Raw genomic sequence first — 7409 nt, 5'->3', positions numbered from 1 at the left:
TGTTTTTATTTTTTTAATACCATTTGACCCTCACATTTGTTACTGAGAGAGAGAGAGAGAGAGAGAGAGAGAGAGAGAGAGAGAATGGAAGAGAGAGAAACCATAGAGGATTTCGCCAGAGCCCGGTCACCGGCCGCCGGATTCTAGTCACAGGCCGCCTGAATCTGGCCAACTTTAGCCGGATTTCGGTCACCTGTCGCCGAATTTCGGTCACCGGCTGCCGTCCACAGAATTTTTCTGAAAATCTCACCGGAAAGGTTTATTGCCCCCGCAATAGAGGTCTACTGCCTCCTAATAGACGTGTATTGCCCCAATAGAGGGACAATAAAGGTTTACTGTCCCCCAATAGACGTCTATTGGCTCTCTATTAGGGGGCAATAGACGTTTCGATTACTGAAATAGGAACTAATATTCTTAAAATTAGACAAATAAAACTTTGATTAAAGAGGAAAAAAAAAAGAAATTACATCAATTCAAAACGTATATTACCCCTCAATAGACGTCTATTGCCCCCTAAATATGGATATTAATCAAACTTGCAATATTTGACCCAGAAAAAAATAGACACTAATAAGAAAGGTGGGTTGAAAAGCTAACAATTGGAGCAAACAAAGCAATTCATTATACCTTAGTAATATGCCTACACAGTTCTACATGATAAATAAAAAAGGTCAAATCTTTATTTAATTAAATCTATCCCTAAACGCTCAGTGTAACTTCACCCCCAATTCCATTGATTTTTTTTGACAAGCCCAATTCCATTGATTTTTTTTTTGACAAGCCCAATTCCATTGAATAATAACAACAAATTAGCAACTGAACTTCAACAACACCCGTGCTTTGAGCGATGACAAGCTCGATAGCCAATAGCCACTCTCAGCGTGCACAGGCTTCCTAGAGTTCAATTTCCAAGTTTTCTCAGTGCAAGCTATCACCAGATTCTCCCATTTTCACCAAAAAAACAATAACAAATTCAGAAAAACCAATAACGCAATTATGACCCATTTAGCAAAAATAGATTAGTACCTTGCCAGAGTGAGAGAAATGGATTTGTTCGCTGTAATAGAAGGAGTTGATAGTGGGGAAGCCATCTTCGCCTTGGCCTTTCCATCAACTCAGAAGGTAAGACAGTGGTGTAATTGTTGGGTGGACCGCCAGCGATGGTTTAGTGCCGTCCTCCGCCATGTTATTCTCTCTCCTTTCGATTTCAAAGTGATTTTATCACAACGCTTCAATTTCCATGAATTTCGACCACTACTAGAATTATGCCATCAGACATCACCACTATTAAATCGGTCGGAATTGCACGTGATGTAAAAAATACATCCTAACATCGGTTTATGAAATATCGATTTCTATTGTGATTATAAACATCGGTCGTTAAATTAACCGATGTGTAAAGTCTCGTTCAAAAATTTTGAAAAAACGCGGAGGGACTAAGTTGAAGATTTCAGAAACGCGGGGGGACCAAAATATTCATTCCCCCCAACGACTTTTTTTCACTTGTCTGAAACTTTTGAACCCTATTTACTAACTCTCACTTCAACTCCAGCGCGCATACTTCTTAGCGTCGACCTCATTCTCCAACCTGACCCTCCTTCCCCTCCATCTCCACCTCCGACCATCACCTCTCTCTCTTCTCCTTCTCTCTTGATCCCTTGTCTTTCCAAACCCTACTCTCTCTCTCTCTCTCTCTCTCTCTCTCTCTCTCTCTCTCTCTCTCTCTCTCTCTCTCTAAAATGCTCTCCGTCTCTATCTAAAATTGACGAAGATGAAGTCTATGTAGCTGCGCCAAAATTTCTTAGGGGAGACGATGGAGCCGCCCCAGTTGCCAAACCCTAGTCCGGCAAGCCTCGGTGAAAGCATAAATCCTCCAACAAGAACACTTCTCCATCTTCAGATCTCATCTTTACGGCCCTGGATTCGAAGCCTTTGCTGGTGGCCAAGTTGAATAGTGACAAGACCTGCCCCGGATTTCACCCTGAAATTCGAAGAGGCCCTGCGGGGCCCACCTTAGAAGAAATTCTACCAAAAATTTCTACAAAACTTCCCCTAAAAATGGACAACCCAAAACCTGTAGAAAAGCATTTACACTTCTAAATCATCCATCCTTATTCTCCTGGAGCCACCCTGCTCCCTATATCACAACATCTCCAATTTCACAAACAATTCTGAACTTAAGAATATTAATATCTTGGGTTATCAGAGCAATCTAGTGTACAGGCGTACAAGATGATAAAATATAAGATAAAGGACCGATACTTTTATAATGCGGAAGCTATGACAGCTATGCCTCAACCCCAAGTACGCTCGACCTCAAGCTAAACTGGCCTGCAAACTGGGCATTTAAAACCGAAGGGCCCAGGGGAAAACATTTAAAAAAAACCGTTAGAGTGAGTGGACGAAAAATAAGTAATTTTGAATGTATAAGTAAAACTTAATGCTTTCCCAAGTTATTCTCTAAAACCTCGCATGCAGTAACAATCTTAGAAATACTTTCAATCATCAACTTTACTGTAATCTCTTAAAATCTCATCATCAATCATTTTTTTTTAAAACATCATTTTCAAGAGGTTCGTTTGATGACTAGAAAGGACTGCTATCTAGTCATCTCATGCCGTTTGGGAGGGACTGCCACCCAGAAGACTCATCGGAAGGGACTGCCAACCGGAACATTAGGCGGTGGATAGAAGGGACTGCCAACTAACCACAGGTAGTGAGAAGGGACTGCCAACTACTACCTCATGTCACCTGGGAGGGACTGCCAACCCGGTGATGCATCGGAAGGGACTGCCAACCGGACTGTAGTCTGGAAGGGACTGCCAACTAGGTAATGCATGCATGCGCTGACTGATAGCCTCCTCAATAAACTGGAAACAACTTCTTTCAATTACTTGCTTTCAGAAAGAAACTCAATATTACTTCAATAAATCATTAACAATTCACCGAAAGCAAACTCAGGATTATCTCGCTAACTCAAATCTCAATATTTCAATAAATCCTCGAAAGTATAAATCAAATACTCTGTAAATCAATAAATGCTTTCGAAAAGAAAACTCAATCTAACTTCAAGGCTGATAAGTGCGGAGCTCAAAGCTCAATAAATCTCGATAATTCAATCATGCTCAAATATTTGCTAAATCCTTCGTACTCGTATATCTTCATAAAAACTTATATTCGAAATCAATAATTCTGATAATATTTTCTGAATCAGTCACTTCCCGAAAATCATTTCCCAACTCAATAACTCATAAATAATTAGCTTGAAAATCTATTGAAAGCCCTCGGGAAGGAAATCCACTAAAAATCCCGTGACTCATAGAGCATAATAAATCTCAAGAAATCAAGCTCATAAATGCCGCCGGAGATGGCCGGAATCTGGAAAATTTTCCAGAAAACCCGAGCTGCTACAGTGAACTTGTTGGCTTCGATTCGTCGTCTATGGTGAATGATAGGGTGCAAGGCATATATAGATAGAAACCTTGTTTCAAGACGAAGAGATGGACACCAATTTCGTGGCCGTAGGTGGCTGGACGAGGCGGGAGCGACGCCGGAAAGTTACGTCGGCGAGAGGAAGAAAACTGGAAATTTTCGGGCCTTTCCCGAAATGGAAAGTCCAGATTTCTATTTATAGACATGAATTCCATGAAATTACAAAACTGCCACTAACTTAAAACCCTTATAACTTCTCGTTACAACTCCGATTTTAGCGTGCCACATGTCTCCGAACTCGGTTTAACGTCCTCTACAACTTTCATGAAGGAAATTTTCTCAAATTTTGACCCAAACAAAAAGTCAACTTTTAGGGCCCCCAAAAATGTCAAAACGGAGCCAAAAAGTAAATGTAAATGTCGTTTACCCATTGAAAGACTTGTAAACTGGTAAATTTAGGTTCGGGACGTTACAAATAGTCTGTTGCCGCCATGGCCATGGCCATTAAATCCTCTCAAACGGAAGCTTGAGATGCTTCCTGAGAACTCCGCCCATAGAGCCTCTGATTCCGGCGTCCCGGTACTGCTCTAATCTTGAGACTGCTAATTTGAGAAATCTGTTTGTTTTTCATGAAATTGATCTTGGGGTTTTTGCTTGTGCTTGGGACTTTTGTTAATGTTGGTTTGGTTATGGAAAGTCCTTGATTCACCGTCCTCTCTGAATTTCTGTTTGTTGGGCCTGTCATAGGGAAGCTCACCTCGGTAACGCCGGAGCTCAACTCGACTTTCCGCCGTCCTTCGCTCCAAAATCTTCGATATCCGCTTTGCAGATCCCCAAAACCCAAGTAAATATCACGTCATAGACAAACCGAGCTCAGCTGGACGACGCCGGAGCTCAGCCCGGTCACATTCAATTTCAATTTCACCATGGAGGTAACATTTAAACTGAGTATCTTAGGAATTTCAGATTCGGTTGATGCTCTTTTGAGTGATTAGGCTGTAAAAATACTATTTTAGGTTGTTGTTTGGTCTCTGGGGCTGTTTTTTGCGATCTGAGATAAACAAATGATTCCAACATTTGATTTGTGTTAATGGGTTTGTGATTGATCCACCAGAGCATTGTTGGAATCGAATTAATTGTTGGTGGGCTTGGTTGGGTTGGCTATATATTTTTGGATGTATCTAGTTATCACTGTAGAGAAGGATTGGCTTGTGAGCGTAGCCGACTCGTTTCTATGTGTTCTCAGGATCGGATTTGCTTCCACTTGGTTGTTTGGTTAGCTTGGTTTAATATGGCTTGAGAAATTTGACTTGGGTTTGTGAATTCTGATTTGTTTTTAGAATCCAAATGAATTTTGATTGCAGGAAATAAGCTAATACATGAATTTTGGGGTCAGTTCCGGGGTTAACTTTTGTTCATAGTTGCTTTCTCTATATTTTGCAGATATCTTGAACAAACAACTGATTTTTTTGGTTCCTGGTAACCGTTGCTCTCTGCTCTTCCCTTTTGCATTTCCATCTAACTAAATTTTGTTTCCCAATTGCATATTTTCTATTTATTTTTCCCCGTCATCACTATGGTGCTTTAAATTTCATGGATTCTCAAAGAAAGAGGAAAATGGTAGTGTTCTGGAATTTCATTTGATTTGATACGCAAGTAGTAGAGTTGTTGAGAATTGGTTTCTACAGTTATAGATATTGGAAATCTTAATTAAGCTTTGTATTGTAAAGAAGGTTAATTGATATTGGAAATCTTAATTAAGCCGATACTTTGTGTTAGGCATAAGAATAATCAGTTTTATGATTGGGTTGGGAGAATTGGTCTAATCTTAATTAATACTCCCAACCCATCTTATTTTCATGATATATACCCCATTACTCATCAGTTTTATGATTGCATTTTGCCATTAGCTTCGAACTTAATTGGTTTTGCCATCAGGCTGCCTATTGCTTCTGTAATACGTATGTTTGTGTATTTGCATGGGAAATTGGGGATATATAGACAAGAACAGAGTTTCGTTCTCTACGGTAGGTCAATCTTCGAACAAGGTACTAAAGCATGAAGGCTTTGCAATACTGCTGCCTATTGCTGTAATTCAGCTCTGCAAATCTTTGTGGTTTTGAGCTAAAAATGGAGAGGGATTTCTTGGGTTTGAGTTCAAATAAGAGCTGTGTGAATGTGAAAGATGAAGCCAATGATGAACTCAAGAATTCAGGTTTGCTTTATTTTTTATTTTGTTTACTTTACTTCTTGCTTGAAGTACTGTTGCTATATCAATTGAATTAAGGCTTGCTGAAATTCTTGCACTTTGTGATGATCATTGTTTTGTGATTGGGTTTTTGAGCTTGTGCTCTGTTTGGTCAGTGGAAAACTGAGAGGAAAGAAACAGATTAACAAGTTTTGACTTTTTAGTCTAATCTTCGCTTAATGCTTACTTAGCTGAAACAAGTAGTCACGTAAATGATTATAGTTTATAAGTGATCAGTTCCTTCTGAATTTGGATTCTGTTTGGGAAGAAATTTTCATAAAAAGGCCTTAGAACACAGTTGTACAGAATTGAAGCATATAATTGCAGTACTGTACAGACTAATGGTAGATGCATACCTAAAGATTAATTGGGGCTGCTGGTACTGTTGCCTTGTGGGTCTATCAGTTACTCAGATAAAATCGCTGAGTTTGTTTTGCTGGTGGTAGGAACGTGGTTTCAGATGTCTTTTAATTTTATAAACTACACTTCCCTCCACGCAAATGTCCATCGGAAAACTACTCAGCAATTTTATACTAGATTTCATATTGAAAATGTGCCTTGTTTCTTTCCAGAATTGTTTGCGTTCTCTAATTTTATGCTAGTTTGTTGGCTTAGGCAAGATAATGTATTTATTCCATAACATGAGCAAGAAATGCTATGTATTAAAGCAAATGTGTCACGTTCACTTTGCATATGGAAACTGTGATAAATTAAACTAAGTCTGGCCTACCAAGCAAGGTGCTACAGCTACAACATTATAATTAAAAAAACCTGAGCAATATTGCAATGAGCTTCATTATAGATTTAAGTACAATAAGAAAAAGAACAGCGCAATTTAATAACAAGGACATAGAGTTTCAAATTATAAGTTACTATTTATTTGCTTCTTATTGCTGGTCGTCTTTTGTGCACCTGTGTCTATACCTTTGTGGCTTCTTATATTTGTCATGTATGATATATTTCCAGGCCCTTTCAACTGTTATATTTTTCAGTCTATCATAACCAGGCAAAACATAATTGTTTATGCAATAGGCAGTTCTCCATGCTGATAAATAGGAAGCATACTACACTTGTAGATTTTAAAACTTTAGTTAACGAGTCGGTCAATTTCTTCTGTTGCTTTGTGTGGTGCTGTCATGACTTACATTGTTATATATATTTGTAGTGGGCGGTAAAGGATCCGAAAGAGTATACCCAACAACAACTTGACGAGGTGTGCATTGAAGTAGCCGACTACTTACAGACTCTGCTGTAGATTCTGACCAGTTTCTTGCTTTTGAGTTAGGGTATCTTTTGATTAACATTTTTGTAGCAATTATGAACAAAAATGAATACTAATTGCTAGGCTAGCCTTGTAGTAGGTGAATTGGTGTTTTATTCCGCCCATTTTGTAAACTATTAAGGATGATGATTTTAGATGAAATACCCCAATATTCAAATCACTCTTGTCAACTGTCGAAATTGCAATTTATAGAAGCAGTTACATATTTTGTGGACATCATCCTCTTTATAGAATTTGATGTCTAGATATAAAGTTGAAATCAGTTTTAACCATAACAACGGATGTCCAGTAATAGAGATACATCAGTTCTAAAATGAAAATCAATGTTACTAAAATATACAGACATTGATTTTTTTTGTTAAATAACAATATATTACTTCGTACCAGACATCGTTTTCCTAAATGAAAATCGATGTTACTAAAATATACAGACATCGATTTTTTGTT

The 7409-nt window shown here is 38.5% G+C and overlaps 1 long non-coding RNA gene across 1 annotated transcript; it reads left to right on the top strand.

The window, feature by feature from the left end:
• Positions 1–4179: 4179 nt before the first annotated feature.
• On the top strand, positions 4180–7122 carry LOC112193292. Its single transcript, XR_002933831.1, has 4 exons — positions 4180–4364; positions 4876–4911; positions 5434–5647; positions 6846–7122. It is a non-coding gene; the product is annotated as an uncharacterized LOC112193292 (long non-coding RNA).
• The last annotated feature ends 287 nt before the right edge of the window (positions 7123–7409 follow it).

This window comes from Rosa chinensis, chromosome 3 (genome assembly GCF_002994745.2).
Source record: "Rosa chinensis cultivar Old Blush chromosome 3, RchiOBHm-V2, whole genome shotgun sequence".
Taxonomy (NCBI): Eukaryota; Viridiplantae; Streptophyta; class Magnoliopsida; order Rosales; family Rosaceae; genus Rosa; species Rosa chinensis.
The sequence above is the reverse complement of the archived record's forward strand: the minus strand, read 5'-3'. Positions and strand labels throughout refer to the sequence as shown.